Below are 17,988 nucleotides of genomic sequence, written 5' to 3'. Positions count from 1 at the left end.
TAAGAGACCTTTCATGTAATTTGTGAGTGGTGCTCCTTACCAGGGACATATTGCACCAGCTGCCTATGAGCCCCTGAACAAGTTTTAAGATACGATGTCCTAAGCAACTCTGGACCAGGTTACCTGAAATATCATTTCCCCCTGCCCTGCAATCAAGTTAGCTTTGCTATGGCCTGCTGATTATTGGTTTGTGGTAACTCAGGTTATTTCACTGGTGGTACCAATGATACAGAATGCTCTCCCTGCTGAAATACGTGAGGCCCCATTCCACTGTCTCTTGAAGACATGCCTGTTTAGACAACCATTACTCTAATCTGACTTGAAACGCCTGCTTTAATTGTTTTAATTGCTATTTTGACTGTTTCAATTGTTATGCTGCTCTAATCAACTTGTTTATTGTACATTTTAATTGCAGATTTTAACGTTTTGTTGGAATTGTTTAATTTTGCATTTTAATTATATGTGGTTATATTTTTTATAATTGTTTTTACACTCGGACACAGCTTAGAATTCATTTGGGCAAGCAAGAGGTATATAAATAAATAACAACAATAACAATGATTTGATTGGGGGAAATAAAACAATTCAAATGCTTATGTGGAAAAGCAAACATGTTAAACAAAAAATGCCCAAATAAGCTAGATACTTTTAAGGAACGCACCATGCTAGAATTTATTATGAACTAGAAAGAGAGAATAAATAAGCAGAATAAAAACTAATCAGAAATACCTTTCATTCCTGAAAACTAAGTAGAGGGTCTATTGAAGAATAGCTGATATAAAAGGTCTACAGTTTTGTTTTCGAAGTCAGATTAACTCTGCCATCTTTATCCTTCATTAGTTCCCTCGTTTAGTATGCATGCATTGTCCAAATGAGAATTAAGCATTGCAGCTATTATAGCATGTGATCTTCACTTGCAATTTTCAAGAGCTTTTGATAAATAGGGTTGCCTGAACATGAAAAAAGGATATGTGAGTAGAATATATAATCTCTTTGGAAACTGATTGCCATTTTTTCAATGATTAATTTCTGAGTACGAGTGGGCCTAAAGCCAACAGGCAGCAGCAAAACTTTTACAAAAGCACACACCTAGTTTTCTTGTAAATCTTATTTAATTTCTTTATAGCATTATATATACTACTACTACTACTACATTTTCATCCCACCTTTCCTCCAAAGAGCTCAGGGTGGCATACATGGCCTTCTCTATCTGCTCTGCCAAAACCCTCTTGTCTTCACAACAGCTCACCCAATAATTTGCCATAATCATTTGTCATCTTGGCTAGGTCACAGCAGGAGTGGAGTTGGCCATTCTCCAAGCCTAAACCATGCCCATCCTCCTGTTCCCATGGACCACCTGAAAACCAATAAAGGCCTTAGATTTTTCTGCCTGCTTCGCCTGTAGCAATTGTAATGTACTATGCTAGATACTGTACAATTTTTCTATTGTACTTTTACAGACATGCCACAGACCACCTGAATGAATTTTATAGACCACTGGTGGTTCATGGACTACAGTTTGGGAACCCCTGACCTAGGCAGCAGTTATGCTTGCTTGTTACAAACTTTAGCTGGTTGGCTAGCTGACTCACCTAGTTACAAGAAAAATAATTTGGATTAAACATTAGAAAGAATTTCCACTATTAGACAGTGGAGCAGACTACATTGGGAGGTGGTGGACTCTCATTCATCAGAGGTCTTTAAACAGAGGCTGGATGTATATTCATCAGGGATAGGTAATACTGGATTCCCTGCATTGGCAGGGGGTTGGATTAGATGACATCTGAGCCCTGTCCAACTCTATGAATCAATCTGATAGTGAGACAGATGGTTGACTAACACATTCACATTAAACACATTTACTAGGGTGGAAGTCCCATTCACCATGATACTTTCTTTCAAGTAAGCATTCATAGGATTAAACTGTTAATTTCTCACTTGTAAGACTGCAAAAAATAAAATAAAGTAATAATATATACAATTAAAAGTGTCTGTTATATGCCTAAATATTGTGAGCTCACAGGAAAAGCAGCTGTCTCTTAATTTTGTTTCTTTGTCCACTCATTGTTCTGGATAATCTGAGGCTGTATTGTTTCCATTTCTTAGAAAAGTAAAGTGCCTGTTTTTCTAGAAAAAACATTAGACATTCAATGCTTTTTTCTTTTTTCTTACTGCTGAAAGCAAATAATCCACTTGAATGCTTTATCGACTAGCTATATTGCAAGAAAAGATAAGACCTCTTAGAATCATATGAAAACTATATTATATTGTCTGGAATTTATTGGATTTTTTAAAGAGACAGAATGGAAGATTTGGGTTTAGCATTATATATCATATTTCAACTCCAAGTCCTTCTCAGCAGGTTGCCAAAGTAGGGTGGAAAATGTTCTTACTTGGAGGGTTTCTAGGGGAGTTTGGGTAGACATCCATCAATGAATATTTTGATATGGACTATAATGCTCCATTGTAAACATAGCTAGAACATCTCAACCCATCTGCCCCCCTCCTCTCTGTGTGTGTTTCCCTGAAATGTCATGTCCCACCTTTCTTCTTCACATTTCTATAGTGCTGGAAATGTGGGGTGTGGGGAATGGAGACACACAATGCAGAGGAAAACACACAAACTGTGTAGTTATAAATTACTGCCAGAGCACTTTTCATATGGGGAGGCCATACTGGCAGAATCATGCCAAGAAACATAAAAATGACACACTATAGAATTACTATATTGGTCAAAATCATTCAGTGTGGTAGAAACGCTCACACATGCAATAAAACACAGGCATGAAAGCATGAAACAGCTTGTTCCATTCTTGCTCCCCTCGTTACAACAAAATGCATTCTATCACTTATTGCGCTTATTAAGTTGCCCTTATTAATGCTATTTTGGGAACCATCATCATTTGCAATCCAAATTTTATCACATTGAAAGTTATGTTTATTATTAATAGGAAAAGCATTTTCACTTCTCCCAAACTAAATGTTTCCTTTCGTACGTGATTTGGTAGTGCCCTGTTCTCTGTGCACATCAGATGCAGGAAATGATTGCTTAGGGAACACACAATGCAAGAAGAGGAAAAGGAAAAGCCTTATTGTGGAAAAGTAAGCACAGAAAACACAAGATTAATGGGGGACATAGCGCTCCTCTGCCAGCCTACTAAACTGGCTGTCCTCCCTACAGAATGCAGGAGCAGATATTCAGAAAGCCAAAGTACTCCAAGCAACTGGATCTGACATTTCTGCCAATATAACAATCACTGCTTCCTTCAATACAGATCAGCTGCTATGCCAATTCTGTCAGCTACTTTTTCTACTGGCTCTCAAACTACCAAGCTAAATAGAAAGCTTTCCTTTTTAGTTTAAGAACAAGAATTTGGGTTTGATTACATACTGTTGAGCTACAAAAGGTTCTTGTTCATAAGACTCCCTTCTAATGCATCTTCAAAGAAAAGCCAACTTTGTTCACTTCTACACTAATGTATCATTGGGTGTTACTAACAGAAAATACTGAGTATATATGATAAAATTTTCATTTTAAAAAACCCAGTATATGTTTTCAGCACAACTAATAAATATATTTCATAACTGAAAATGTATTAATTAGCCACATTTCATGGAAATCCATTTAGACTATGAGAAAACATACACCTTTATTCATTATTCATGTAAAAAGTCATTTTGCATGGTTCACATGCATGAATGTATAAAAAGATTTCCCCTCCATTGGAAACAATAACCAAACAATAATCCCTAATGTAAGCAGATGCACACTACTCTTTTGTGTTTACATTTAATATTTAATTCTGTTCTATACCTCTTGGGCTAGCTAGCCTGTTGCTCCCAGGTGTGGTGGCAGATGTTGTCCCAATGTCAGTACTAAAGAAAAATCAATTTGCCATTCCATCATTCTGCATGCAGTTGTGAGGCAGGGCACCATTGTATCCTGCAACTCAGGCAACAAAATGTCTTGGGCTGGCCTAGCTTGATCACTGAAAACAATCTGTGATCAACTGCCCTTTTTGCTATCTACAGTCATATTTTCAATATTCCTATATGACCTGTAAGAGGCTTATAGCTTAATAGACTCTCTGGACTTTTCTAGTATGACCTGGAGTGCCCTTATCGTGTTCTGCACAAAGGTATAATAGAACTAAATCTGCAATCCCTATACATTTCTATTCAAAAGTAAATCATATTGAGTTCGATGGGACAAGCTCCCAGTTAGTTCAGAATTGCTGCCAAAGTTTTTGTGGAACTCACTATATCTAGTGTGTTTCTGAAGTGCTGGTGCTGTGATAGCCAAGGCTGAAAGCAATAATGTTAGTTCCTGGGCTCCTAGAACACAACCAGGAAGATGCATGTGACTAATAACATGTTTGTCATAATATACATGCTACAAATATTTAAGAAGTGATATGCACGATTTTGTTCTTTCACCATTTAATGTCTAATTGAGGGGATAGTTTGGGATTCAAGTGGAGTTTTCCCCATTAAGAAACTAGGGATATTCTAAGAACATAATAACATTCTACTGGGCCAGCTTTAGATGATCATGTATTTGGACAACTGGATACAAATAGGACAAAGCAAAATGAGGGAGAAATGGGGAAAGCTGATGTAAGTAAAGATTCATTATAAAATGTTCAATACATGTTGTTGCATTTCCAACAAACAAAACTCCAAAATAACTCTCACATTTCTAAGCAATATTGGCCATCGATATATCCTGAACAATTTGTCTTCTGGTGAACAAGTCACAAAAATCTAGTGTTCTGCTGCAGATCTTGTAAATGCATTTTCTTAGAAAGGATTTGGCCATTTGGACTTTCCCCTGCATTTATCAATGACAAAATGGTTGCAAAACTAACAGAAGGATAAAAATGACAATATAGATACAGGGGCAAATGCAGGGAGAGTTGATAGATACTGTAAAGAGTCTATTTTTTACATACTGTGCACACTTTTCATTAATTAGGGTTTCTTTAAAAATAACACCACATAACAACGTCTGACAAAACTTTAGAAAGAAGTTTGTGATTACTATACAGTCCTGAAAAATAAATAAGAACAAAGACTCACAAACATAGGAAACCATGACTAGGCTAGCTGTCAAAACAGCAAGTGGAAAATCAAGCACTGAGAATAGCAGTGTCTCTGACTGCTCTATGCTATGTGTCAGGATAAATATAACTGCAATTATGACAGCATTCTTTCCCTGACTATATGATGACATTTTAGGCAGGGTATGCACATCTTCAATGAGAGTAACATCACACAACATTTAACATGTTGCATTTTATTCTACTAAACAGTGCAATTAGCAGTGGGAATGGACTTGAAATCATACAAAAGGAAGGTGTCACAAGAATCATCAAGAATCCTTCGAATATTAGGTACTCTAGACAGTGACTCTGTAAGTGAGGAAAAGACAAATGGAATCTTACCAATAATTTTAGATCAGTGACGGAACATGTAGATGAGCAAGCCCATTAACATGGCTAAATTTTGGAGTAAGTGGCTGGAACCTAGATATAGTGTTTTCCCCCCAGTTATTTGTGCATTATAAACAGTATTGCTTCATTTTCTTTTAAAAAAACCTTTTAGGAGAGTAGAAAGGAGGCTTATTTTGTATTTTTAAAAATGTGACAACTAAAGTCCAAAGTTAAGAGCAAACAGAACTGTGGCAGCAGATACAGATATGCATGTATTATAACCAAAATCAAATTGTTTTATTCTGTGACAGTCAAAACTTCTGGTTTAGATTTCTTACATCACAAATAAGTCCTCATACTATAATAGGTTAATATCAAACAATTCAGCTGATATGCTTTGTGTACCACTACAGAAAGCTATACTACACCACATTTCTCAATCAAGATGTTTTCAAAAGCATCTCTACCCCAAAGTGCCAACTGAGTTCATTCACTGGCTTCAGATGCTGTCAAAGAAGAGTCACTGCAATGTATGACACCATATGTGCACTCTGCAATTGCACTGAGGCATTCGTGTAACCCTCTGAGAAAGTCTGTATCAGTCTCTGGACTTTCCCCAACTGTTAGATCTCGTGTGGGACCAGTGCCTCCCTACAGGATTACTACCTTTCAGTCCTTATAGGGCTGACCTTTGGAGGTCAGCTAGTGGGTGTCAGCTTGGCAAAGGAAGTTTGTTGAAGGGCAAAGCAGATTTGTATTTTGACAATGTGAAATTTGTGAGAAGGAGGCTGGGATGGTAGCAGTAAGGACAGGGAGTAAGGCAGGGAGGAAGACACTACTCTAAGACAATGATTTACTCGGTACCAAAATATAAATAGATGAAAATGACAGTAAAATATAACAGTTGTGGTTCTGAGTATCAGCAATCTTTTAAAAGCTGATGATTCTTCATTATTATTTAAGCTACTTATAAAAGGTTCACATTTCATTATAATTAATCAAGCACAAAATCTTTTCTATAGTAAGTACAGAAGCTATATTATTCAATGACATTACAGGCATCCTTCAGTGTACAATATAAAACATGGAAGGGGAAAATATTTATTTGGAGCAAACAGGGAAAATCACTACCCGGGTACAAATTTCCATCAGATTTTATCCCCCATCCATACATTCTTCTTTTTCTATAATTGGTATCACACAGTAGGGACTATTCCATTTATGAAAATGTTACCTTCCAATCAAAAGGAATATTTATGTTAAACAAGTAGAAGGAGTTTTCCCAACTTACAGCAGTAGCTGAGACTTAAGCTGCAAAGCAATAATTATATTGTATCCAGTGTATCTGAAGAAGTGTGCTTGCACACGAAAGCTCATACCAAGAACTAACTTAGTTGGTCTTAAAGGTGCTACTGGAAGGATTTTTTTTATTTTAAGCAATAATTAATTATTGAAGTTTACTGCAAAGGGATAAAATCTAGAAACAGCTTAGTATAATATTTCACTGCAGGTGTTTCATGGAATTAATAAACAAATCATTGTTAATCAGTTGGCCCCATCTATGGGTTTGACAAATCTGTATCCAGTGGACGTTGGTCCACTAGGACTACTGGAGCACAGTGCACACAATGAGAATGTCAAGCAATTTTTTTAAGAGTTTCCTCTCCAAATCTCAAAGCTATGTGCTATTCCATCTCCCATACACATCTTATACTTCTGTTTGAACTGAGAGAAGCCCTGCAAACATTTCTGTCAATCTATTTCTTTCCCTCTGGCTAATCAGCTCTGCACCAGACAGCCAATCCTAATCCAAAAGTATAGCTATGGCAAAGACGTCCCTGCCATGTGCCTGATTGAACTGCCTGAAATTCAGCCCTACTAGGAAGGCTCCATCGCCATCTGTTGTGATCAGGGTTTTCCATCACAGCTACTGTAGCGAATTAGGCTGGAGTCAGAACTGCTTCACATGTGGTAACCTTAACCTGTATCAGAATCATGCATCTGTTCTGAGCATGCTCTGAGCTGTTTCCTTCGAAGCTCCAAATACCTCCAAATAAAAAGGCCTTAGGAGTGTGCATGTTTCTTGAACACTGCCTTTTCATGTAAGAAGTGCAAATTCATTTATACACTTAGAATCAATGCAAAAGATTGTTTAATTACCTTTTCAGATTATAAAAACATGCATTCTGTGGTACAGAATGAGCAAAATCATGGCACTGCATGTATCCAAGGAATGTGCTCTGAAAGCAGCAGCTTACGTAAGGAAAACACGTACTCTGCATACACACCAGTTCTTTTCTTTAATTGCAAAGTATCTCAGTGTGCTCATTCATGCTTCCCTAACCCTTTCACTGACAACACAATATGACCTAAAGCTACAAAATGATACCAGCAAGAGATCTCTGAGCATTGCAATTAGCATGTCTCATAGGTATCCCAAAGAGTTTAAGACTGCCAAACACTACAAAAATTATACATTTGTCACGAGGTGTAATCGGTTAAAACTAACATGCGCTGTACAACAATGTCTGCGACCCTCCACAATCTTGTTCTCCCACAGCTGCCAGTCTGCTGTGACTGAAGACATGTTTGCCAGTCTGTTTGGCTCACTTGAGATCTTAATGACATCCGCAGGCAGGAATGAACAGATATAGGTCCCTAACTTTTCAGCACACAACATTTTTCATTCCAAAGCTATTCCGTAACAATCAATTTAATATGTTGGCCATTAGTGTAATGGAAAATTATTCTGAAAGTATTTTCCCCCATCACCATCCCACTACAGCTCCAAGGAACTTTAGGCCAAACACATTAAAATAAACTACACCCCTCCCCCTCAGGCAAAGCAATCCAGTCTTGTTCAGACCAGATAGCAAAGCATACTGCTTTATTCCTATTTGTTCTTCTCCCTTCCCTCCTACCTTCTAAGGGAGCAATTTTCATAGGACAGACATAGCTTGCCAATAGTTTGCCAAAACAGTCATGAGTTGCCAGCACAAGGCAAATATTTTTGATGCTGATTCAAAGAACGGCACAAAGTAATTGGGCATTATTACCAGAATTACTTTAAGACTCTATTCTATTTTGGAAATAAGGCTAAATAGTATTATTTTTGGTTATGTATAAATTGTGAGTTGGGATCTTTGTTATCTAGAGCCAAAAAAACCCCAAAGAACATTTTCTTGCACATTTCGTACATCATCTGTTGGACGGAAGAGTGTTAAAAAGTGGGTAAAACCTGGCGCATTTCAGTTATATTCAGAGTAACATTCTCTAAAAGTAATAAACATCGCTATATGTGTCCAATTATTTTAAATATATACAAGTTTTAAAGTTGTTTGCTACCTAGTATTACAGCTAAAGAAAAAGTTTGTCGGATTCACTATGCACCAATCAGGTTACAATTTCACATGTTTAGAACTAAATACTGCCATTTTCAAATCAGACTGTATGTTCATGGTTGTGTCTGACTGCTGTAAAATAAAAAAAAGGGATCATAATAGCACCAGAAGATCAGTTCTAAAAGACGGCAAGAAATAAGGTCTCTCAATTAAGTAATGTTGTCGTCCTGCACTAGACTTGGCTAACTTGACACTGGTATTTCATTTGGACAGAATCAACATAGGAAGCTGTCACCATCTAGCTCAGTATTATCTGAATTGACTGACAGCAATTTTCCAGGGGGTTTCAGAGAATTTTCCCCAGCCTTATCTGGAGATGTCAGGGACTGAAATGCGAACCTTTTGTCTGTAAAACATGCTCTCATCACCAAGCTATGGCCCTTCTCCTATTCTTAACACTAATGCCTAGGTGCCTATTAATGAACTCACATATTTAAGAGACATGGCCAGCCCACCAATGAGGCAAGGCGAGGAGAGCACATCAGGCAGCCAGATCCACAGGGGCAGCAGATCCCTTTGTAGATCTTTACTACCCTCCTTGTTCCTGATGTAGTTCTTCACTCACTCCTTCTTCCCTGGCATGGGGAAAAGCCATTTTGTGATTTGCCTCAGTGCCAAAATGTTTTGAGTCGGCCCTGCAAGGAGAACTGCTTTTATCCAGCAAAATCTCAGTTCTAAAGTTGCCATGTGACACACTCTCCTCAGGCAAAGGGGGGAAATCTTACATTTTATGTAAACAATTGCAACTGAAGGGTGCAATCCTGCCAAAGTTAACCAATTTTTAAAGCCATTGATTAATGGTAGAGTTAAGCACATGATTTATTCTACCCAATTTCAGTCAATGGGAAAAGCAACTAATCTATAGTGTACAAATTGGATAAACAGCAGGGAATTGCCTGTCAAAACATTTCATCTTGAAGTCCAAAAGGATTGCCAACTGGACTACAGAGAAAACATTGCCTGCTGGAATTGAATAGGTAAAATGCAGAATCATAACTGATTGAATAATTCACACATTCAGAGAGGAATAAAGAAACTGCCACAGATTATTGATGATCGACCTAAACTCAGAAATAGCGGAATGACCCACACCAAAAAATAGTGATTATGTAGTCAGACAAACAAGCAGTGCTAAAATCTTCTGCACAGTTAAGTATTGGCTATAGCCAGTGGCGTAGCGTGGGGGGTGCAGGGGGGGCCGGCCGCACCGGGCGCAACATCTGGGGGTTAGGGTTAGGGGGCGCAAATCCATGGGTTAGGGGGTGCAAATTACTTGCCTTGCCCCGGGTCCTGACAACCCACGCTACGCCCCTGGCTATAGCCATGTGAAGTATTGGCCATGACACTTAAGGTTTATTTTTCAGAATGTATTGACCCTGCCAGAGAACTGTTACATTTATAATTACAGAAGGAGAAACATTGATCCAATGATTAAAGGCATAAACCTGGAAGCCTAGGTCACTTCCTAACCCCGTAAGTCTCAGTTCATAACCACTGTTTAATTTGTCAGTTAGCATCTGTTTCCAAATCCATAAATAACCTGCATTAATGACCAAGAACTGCATGATCATTCGTTTAACAGCTAGTTTGTTTTAAACTCATTAATGTCTACACTGCAGTAATACACATCATATTGTGTGTCTCTGTGGCAATAAGCTTTTTAAAAAGGAAAAAGAAAGAAAGGCAAGGCAAGGCAATTTGAAGATTTCAGGGCCCTGTCAAATGATATACTGAATGAAGCTGTCAAGGGAGTGGCTACAACCACCCTTCAGGTTCATCCCAGGTAGGGAATTCATCTAATGAAGCATGATACTGCATAACCAGCCATCTAAGTGATACTATGGAGGGGCAAAGCTCACTGACACAGCAAATGTTTTGCATGCAACTGACCCAGGTTCAGCACCTGGCATTTTCAAATTAAAAGCATTGTGGGTAGTGAAACTATGAAAGTCTCTCTGAAACCTCAGTGAGCTGCTTCCAGTTGAAACAGACAATATTGGGCTGAAAAGGACCAATGGTCTGATTCAAAACAAATCAGCTTCTTCTTCTTCTTCACCCTCACATTGTTATCTATAAAATATTAGAACACTAAATATATCATATAAACTAAGTTTGAGACTGATGTTCAAGGACATCTGACATAAATAGTCAACTCCTTAAAATTTCCAGCTGTTGAGGAAAGACCAGTGAATTAAAGCTACCTTGTTTCATTTGGGCAGTGGGGAGAGACTTCTTGGTCAAGGAATGAGACAAATAGGTGTCCTGAAGAACAGCATGTGAACAACTTCATTACAGTGGTACCTCAGGTTACATATGCTTCAGGTTACATACGCTTTAGGTTACAGACTCCGCTAACCCAAAAATAGTACCTGAGGTTAAGAACTTTGCTTCAGGATGAGAACAGAAATTGTGCGGTGGCAGCAGGAGGCCCCATTAGCTAAAGTGGTGCTTCAGGTTAAGAACAGTTTCAGGTTAAGAACGGACCTCCAGAACGAATTAAGTTCTTATCCCGAGGTACCACTGTACTTAGAAGTTTCCTCAGCAATATATAGTAACAACCACACACCAGTATGAAAAGAGTAGTATTTTATGACACACATCAGTCTACCATAGAAGGCAAATGACTCAGAAATATGACAATGAACAGTATTCTTTTTGACACAATGAAATCAGTGGAGTAGTCCGTGCCAAGTGAAATCAAGGACTCATGACTGCACAGACATAACTGAAAACACGTATCTTAAAGCATTATGGTTTTTGTCCATCATAGCCTAGATGTATGTTTACTCTAGAAGCCTGTTACTAATGAAATTTATCTACAGTCATTTAGAATCTATTGAGATTTTTGCTGCACACTGCAGGAAGAATGTGGAATACAAACCCAACAGTAATACTTGTCTGGAAATCCTAGCACGCATTGAACTACACACTTTTAAAAGGATAAGACCACATCAAATTCACAAATCAATTTTTCATGTATGAGAATGTGTCCAAGAAAATGTTTACCACCCTGCAACTCAAATACTGACTAAACTATTAAAACATGTCTACCTGGTTTACTGCCTGAGCCTGAATTCCTTGCATACATTCCTACAGAATGTCACAGAATATCCTGATAGTTATCTGGCTAATCTAAATTAATTTAATTGTGGTATGAGTACCTAAGGGAAACAAATTTAAAGACAATTCAGCAGCAGGGAATAAAATGCTTGACATTTATTGAAAAACTTTACATTTCTAGCCCTGGAAATTACGGTCGGGTGCAGAATTTTTCCAATGCTACCCTTCATCGTGCATTTCAATATGCAGGAACACATTTAACACAATACTAAATAATTGTTTCTAATTCTGTTTAAAGTGCTAAGTGGACTAATTCAAAACAGAAGATTAAACGGTGTTATTTGCTTAAAAAAATTAAATTCCCATTGCTTCTTTTTGCCTTATTTGCCCCTAAATGATAGCATAAATACAGTTACGGTGACAATCTTAACTATGTGAAAATGCATATATACATTTCCCTGCCACCATTCTCAATTATTTTCTTAGGCAAGACTCCAAAAATGCTTGTATCTCACAATAATCCATCTCTGTATTTCATATGCTAACTCTTTAAATGGGTGCAAAATGCCTTAGAATACGAGAAAGACACTGTCTCACTATCTCATACTGACTCAAGTGATAACATTTTACAGACATATTTCCATTGTTTAAAGTTGCCTAAAGTTATCCTACCTTTGAGAATAAGTCCAGGGTGCTGTATTCAGGCAGTCAATCCTGTTGTATCCACCTTAGGCCTCTGTACTTCTCTTTGACAGAGGCAGAAGTGTGGCAACTAATCCAAGTGATGAACACCTCATGACACATTCCATACCATAACGATGTACCACAGAACATGGCACCAATTTAGAGTTCAGCAGAGTGCAAGAGGCAGGAGATTGGAGCGACTGGCGATGGTCCCAGACATTTTCTTTCAAGCCATGGATCACGGGGAGGATCTAGAGAAAATAATACAAATAAAAGGGCATTTCAGGGATGAGAATAATACAGAAAAGAGAAAAAAGCCATTTATATTGTACTTTTAAAAATTTCAATGATGCTTTGACTGTAAAAATCACTTGAATATTCAGGGAAGCAAAAGTTCAGAGTGGTCTTCAGATACCGTCTGAACTGAATCATTCAAGTGGAATAATACATACCATATTTTTTGCTCTATAAGACTCACTTTTTCCCTCCTAAAAAGTAAGGGGAAATGTGTGTGCGTCTTATGGAGCGAATGCAGGCTGCGCAGCTATCACAGAAGCCAGAACAGCAAGAGGGATTGCTGCTTTCGCTGCGCGGTGATCCCTCTTGTTCTGGCTTCTGAGATTCAGAATATTTTTTTTCTTGTTTTCCTCCTCCAAAAACTAGGTGCGTCTTGTGGTCTGGTGCGTCTTATAGAGCGAAAAATACTTACTAATCTTTCAAAATAAGTTGAAAACCCTGCCAAAGGAATATGATGCCGTTTTTAGGAAGCTTTTAATAAAAACTTTTTATTCCAACAATTGTTTTGCAGTTCCCCATTACCCATACCCGATTCTAAGACTTTGAATGGCTTTTCCCCAACAGAGGCGTATATCTGGAAAACTAACTGCTGTGTTCCAAACTTGGAAATACTGGAATTGTATAATTTTATTGCATCTAATTACTATTATCATAAAGGAAGATGAATCAACTGATTCCCACCCCCTGATAGCAGCAGTTCTTCTAAAAGCACAATTATTTATAACTAAGTTTCTCAATGACTTTTTATAAAAGGATCTTAACACCGCACAAGTCATTTTTAACACTCTCAATTCAATGCATCAAGAAGCCACCTGATGCCCTCCAGATGTTGAAATACAGCTCTCATCAGTCCCAGCAAGGACAGCCAAAGGTCAGGGATGGTGGGATTTATAATCCAACAATATCTGGAGGGCACCATGTTGAGGAGCCCTGCAATACATATTAAAAGTAGACTGGTACAAGCAAATGCTTACTCTTCACCTACCCCCTACCCCATGATTTCTTTGCATTTTAATTGTTGTGGGAGAACAAAAGTATCAGAAATGCTCCAATACTGACATTTATTTATTTGAATGGAATGTAAACAAGGGATTGCAAATTAGATGTGTCTAACAAAAAGTTATTCTGAACATTTAAGTGAGAGTCTTTGCATGCTCAATGTTTTACATTAAAAGGGCAAAATAGGACTATCATCAAGTATCTTAAAACCATCATTTTTTAATGAAGGATCCAAACATTTGAAGAAACACATTTTTTTCAAGTAGCATATTATATACGAAACAACTTTATTACTTGGAAATTATTGTAAGCCAACAGAGCTTCCATTTTTAAAAAAAAAAAATGTATTCATGGATAGAGCATAAAATTTAGACAACGTAGGTTCAAATCCCTATTCATTCATGAATTCAGTAGATTGCTTTGGAACTCTGTTTTTCAATTTTTAGAGGTCTTTTTAATATGGCAATATAAATGGCAATACCACATCGAGTTGTAAAGAACTAAGAAACCGTAATACACATTGCAAGCTAAACCTGGGATAGAATTGAAAGTCAGAAAAAAAGTTGGCTGGCCTTCATTATGTGGTGCATTTGTTTAGTGAGAATACATCTTTCTTTTTTTAAAAAAAGCTAGCAACACAATGCAAATAATGTAAGAAAGGCAGAATCCTGGTTGCTTTCAGACTCTTGCCAGTTATTATGAGTGTCTGAATCATTGACAAAGATTCAACATGCTGATCACAATTTGTTTTACGATGAGATCAGGTCCCCCGTGCCTCTCACACTGAGGCCTCACACTCTCCTCCACACTGGCCATGTTGGCTTAGAATCCTTCACGTTCCTTAGCAAAGTGGTGGTCTTTTTAATCATAGCATACCGTGTTTGCCTCTTCATTTCAGTTGGCAGTGCATGCTGTTTTGACACTCACTGATCCACAGAGATGGAGCTACAGATTAACTTAGATTCAATTTAAAAGCACATACCTTTCAATACTCTTTATACTTAGTTCAAAGCCTATTATAAGTAGTGGGGAAAGTAGCACAAAAGCCCTTTAAAATGAACGGGTTTTTTTAAAAAATAATAATACGGATGATACCAAAAAAGGCTAAGAGAAGTACATAGTTCTCAACAGCTTAGTTGGTTTTTTTAAAAAATCAAAAATCAAGATGCTATATATTTCTTTGCTCATTATTTAAGATAATAAATGAGTCAAATGCTATTAACATCTCAAATCTACTGATGTCAATCGGAATTTCAACATGCCCCAGGTTAAGGAGAAACAGGTTTATTTTCACTTAGTTTCAGCTCATGTAGCATTGCAATTTAATGACAGTTGTCTAATTTCTCTTGCACTGTTGAAATATTTTCAATTTAGAAATGGCTGTTCTACTGCAAGAAGGGGCAAGTGCCAGTTTTTTTATTATGTCAGTCTGGGGGGGGGGGGGGACCTGTCACCATTCTAGTAATAAATCAGTGAATATCAGGTTTGTCCATACTGGGCTTTACTGTGAATTTGAAATTGTCTGAGTCCAAAATTTCTGAGAATTGTTCACATGATCCATAGGAATAGTTTAACAATCAAAATGAGTGAATCTCCTACCTCCTGGAAAAAGTGGGGAGAAAAATTGTTATGTGGACAGGCAGGCTGAGGGGAGCTGTGATGTTGGATATGACCAGTGGCACAAAAGCTAAGACCTGCCTTGTATAAATGAAAATAAAAACCCAAATATGATCTTCAAAACAAAAAGGATTCTATGACTAATTTGCATTCTTTTTCCTTGCTGTCACATCAGCTATCCTCTTTTGAAACGTTGTTAATGGTTGTGTTGGGTTTATACATCCTAAGTTGATTATGTGTCTTTATTTGTAAGTAGTTAGCAGAGAACAGATAAACATCCTTTTCATCCTGTAGCTTTGAACTGACTAGTTAATTACAGATATGCATGATATCTCTTCTTTCATCTTAAACAACAGTGTGATTGCAGCCAAGGAAAACAAACAACAACAACAACTGATTGAGTGTTTTCATAGCTTACATACTTTGGCAAAGAAATTAATTAAATGTTTTCAGAATGTGAAATACTATCTGTGCACTCATGGGGGGGAACTTGGATTATTTCACTGAGGACATGACAGAACTCCTTTCAGATCAAAGGTGTGTATTTGTGTAATCCAATAAAACCATTTCGAGGTTTAATTAGCCAAACAAGTTCAGTCAAATTGTTAGAGCTCTTCTTCTGACAAGAGACGGGGCTTATACAAGTACTGCCCAATCTTTTTGGCAAGTGTGCTACAGACAAATCAAAGTACTTCTCAAATGCATACTATCATGCATATTTATCCCCACTGCCCCCACACTCCTGGTCAATTGATACATTTGTTTATTCTGGCGAAGGGAGAATCAGTGCACCATGGGAAATACAAGAGCAATAACTTGTGTGATAACCGGATAAAATAAGCTTCCTGCTCCTATCCATTTGGACAACAAATCACTGCTGCCAGTGCCTCTTGTGTTAACGTGATCCTATACAGCTTAGGACCAGGCTGAGAGAATGCCTTATCCTTTATAAGCCATTCATACAGCCATTCTCAAAATAAAGAATAGCACATTACATGCTACACTGAGTGTGTGGAAGGGGAATAGAATTACATGTGGCTTCTGACTTCCATGTGTTCAACTTACTGCATGTGTAACGATATAAAGAAGAAGGTGGGGTGGCCAACATTATCCAACTTTACATGCTCATTGTGAAAAATTCAGTTGCTGAAACCTAATGAAGATTTGAACATTTTGCCGAGTTGGATAAATTAACAGGGAAAATCAGATATATTAAGGATCAAAAGTTTATTGAGGACTGGGGGAAATTTGTGGGTTATCTGGAGAATAAATGTTTTGTAAATACAACGCTAGTGGGATTTAAAGAGGCACTGTAAAGAACTAATAAGTATTGTTTAATAGAAATAATGTATGAAGGGAGGAACGAATGGCAATATGAAAGAATGGAATGTGTTTTAAAGATATAAACACGAATGAATGTCAATGACGCTGAAGGAAGTTCAAAATGTATGAGATGTATTGAAATATGGATATAATGTATAAATAATGGGAAATCAATAAAATTTTAAAATGCAAAAAAAAAAAAAAAAAAGAAGATTTGAACATTTAGTTCTTGGTAATGCTACAGTCCTTTGATGTGATTATACAAGACTGGAATTGGCTAAAAAAGTTATCATCCACTTGAAATCAGAGGTGGTATATTGATGTAAACACATTTAAAAAACACTAAACAGCCCTGGTTTCTATCTTACAAGCATGCACTAATGGACTACCATACACTAGGGCAGTCCTACCAAAATTCTCTACTGCCAGCAATATGCAAACAGCCACTGTGCAGAGTAAATTAGATGACTGTGATATGGATATTTAGCAAAGGAAAATATTTCATTGCCCAATAAAAAGAACAAGGTTTTCCAGTGTTACAGTTACTAAACAAAACACTCAAACATTGCCAAATTTAAAAAGAAAGTATGTGAACAAATAATCATAATCATAATCTGAGTTTATAGCACCACCAGAATTACTAACTTGAGAGTTCCCTTCAACTGTTATTTCAGAGTCAACCTGACTTCCTTTTCCATCTCTTTTACCCATTTCACTAAATCATTTAAGCACAAATGACATTATGTAATGCACTGAGTAATGCTGATAATCCTGATGCCGTCCTTAGGCAGCTTCCACTGGAGACTATTGCCATCACTTTGACAAAAAGTAACCAGAGGAAAAGAAGAAGTATGATTCCTGGGATCCTACTCCATTCTTCAAAAAAAAAAAAAACACCTGGTCATGCAATCCCCCCCCCCAAGATAAAGGAAAACAAAGGCTAACATTCACCTAAAAGCACATTTTTAAAGGTTAACTTGATACTTAGGAACAATGAAGATGTGAGAACAACAAGGCAACTCTATGAGGTTACAAAAGTATTATGATACTAAAGAAGGTGTACCAAACTACAGAAAAATTATGAATTAAGCTGTGTGGCTTGTATAGTAGCTAGAATGTCCAATTTTTGGCATATGACTATCTTGTTCAAGTAGGTGCATCAGCACAGTTTCTCT

The 17,988-nt window shown here is 37.3% G+C and overlaps 1 protein-coding gene across 4 annotated transcripts in view; it reads right to left on the bottom strand.

Annotated features, from left to right (window-relative positions):
• Positions 1 to 17,988, bottom strand: part of CHRM3 (cholinergic receptor muscarinic 3) — a 227,665-nt gene that overhangs the window by 65,573 nt on the left and 144,104 nt on the right. For all 4 annotated transcript variants that reach the window (XM_080997728.1, XM_080997726.1, XM_080997727.1 and 1 more), the window contains one exon: positions 12,566 to 12,828. The gene's annotated coding sequence lies outside the window, so the exon portion shown is untranslated. The remainder of the gene's footprint in view (positions 1 to 12,565; positions 12,829 to 17,988) is intronic.

Source organism: Podarcis pityusensis (genome assembly GCF_964106645.2).
Source record: "Podarcis pityusensis genome assembly, chromosome: 3".
In the NCBI taxonomy this organism is placed as follows: Eukaryota; Metazoa; Chordata; class Lepidosauria; order Squamata; family Lacertidae; genus Podarcis; species Podarcis pityusensis.
Note: the sequence above shows the minus strand (reverse complement) of the source record. Positions and strands in the feature narration are given on the sequence as shown.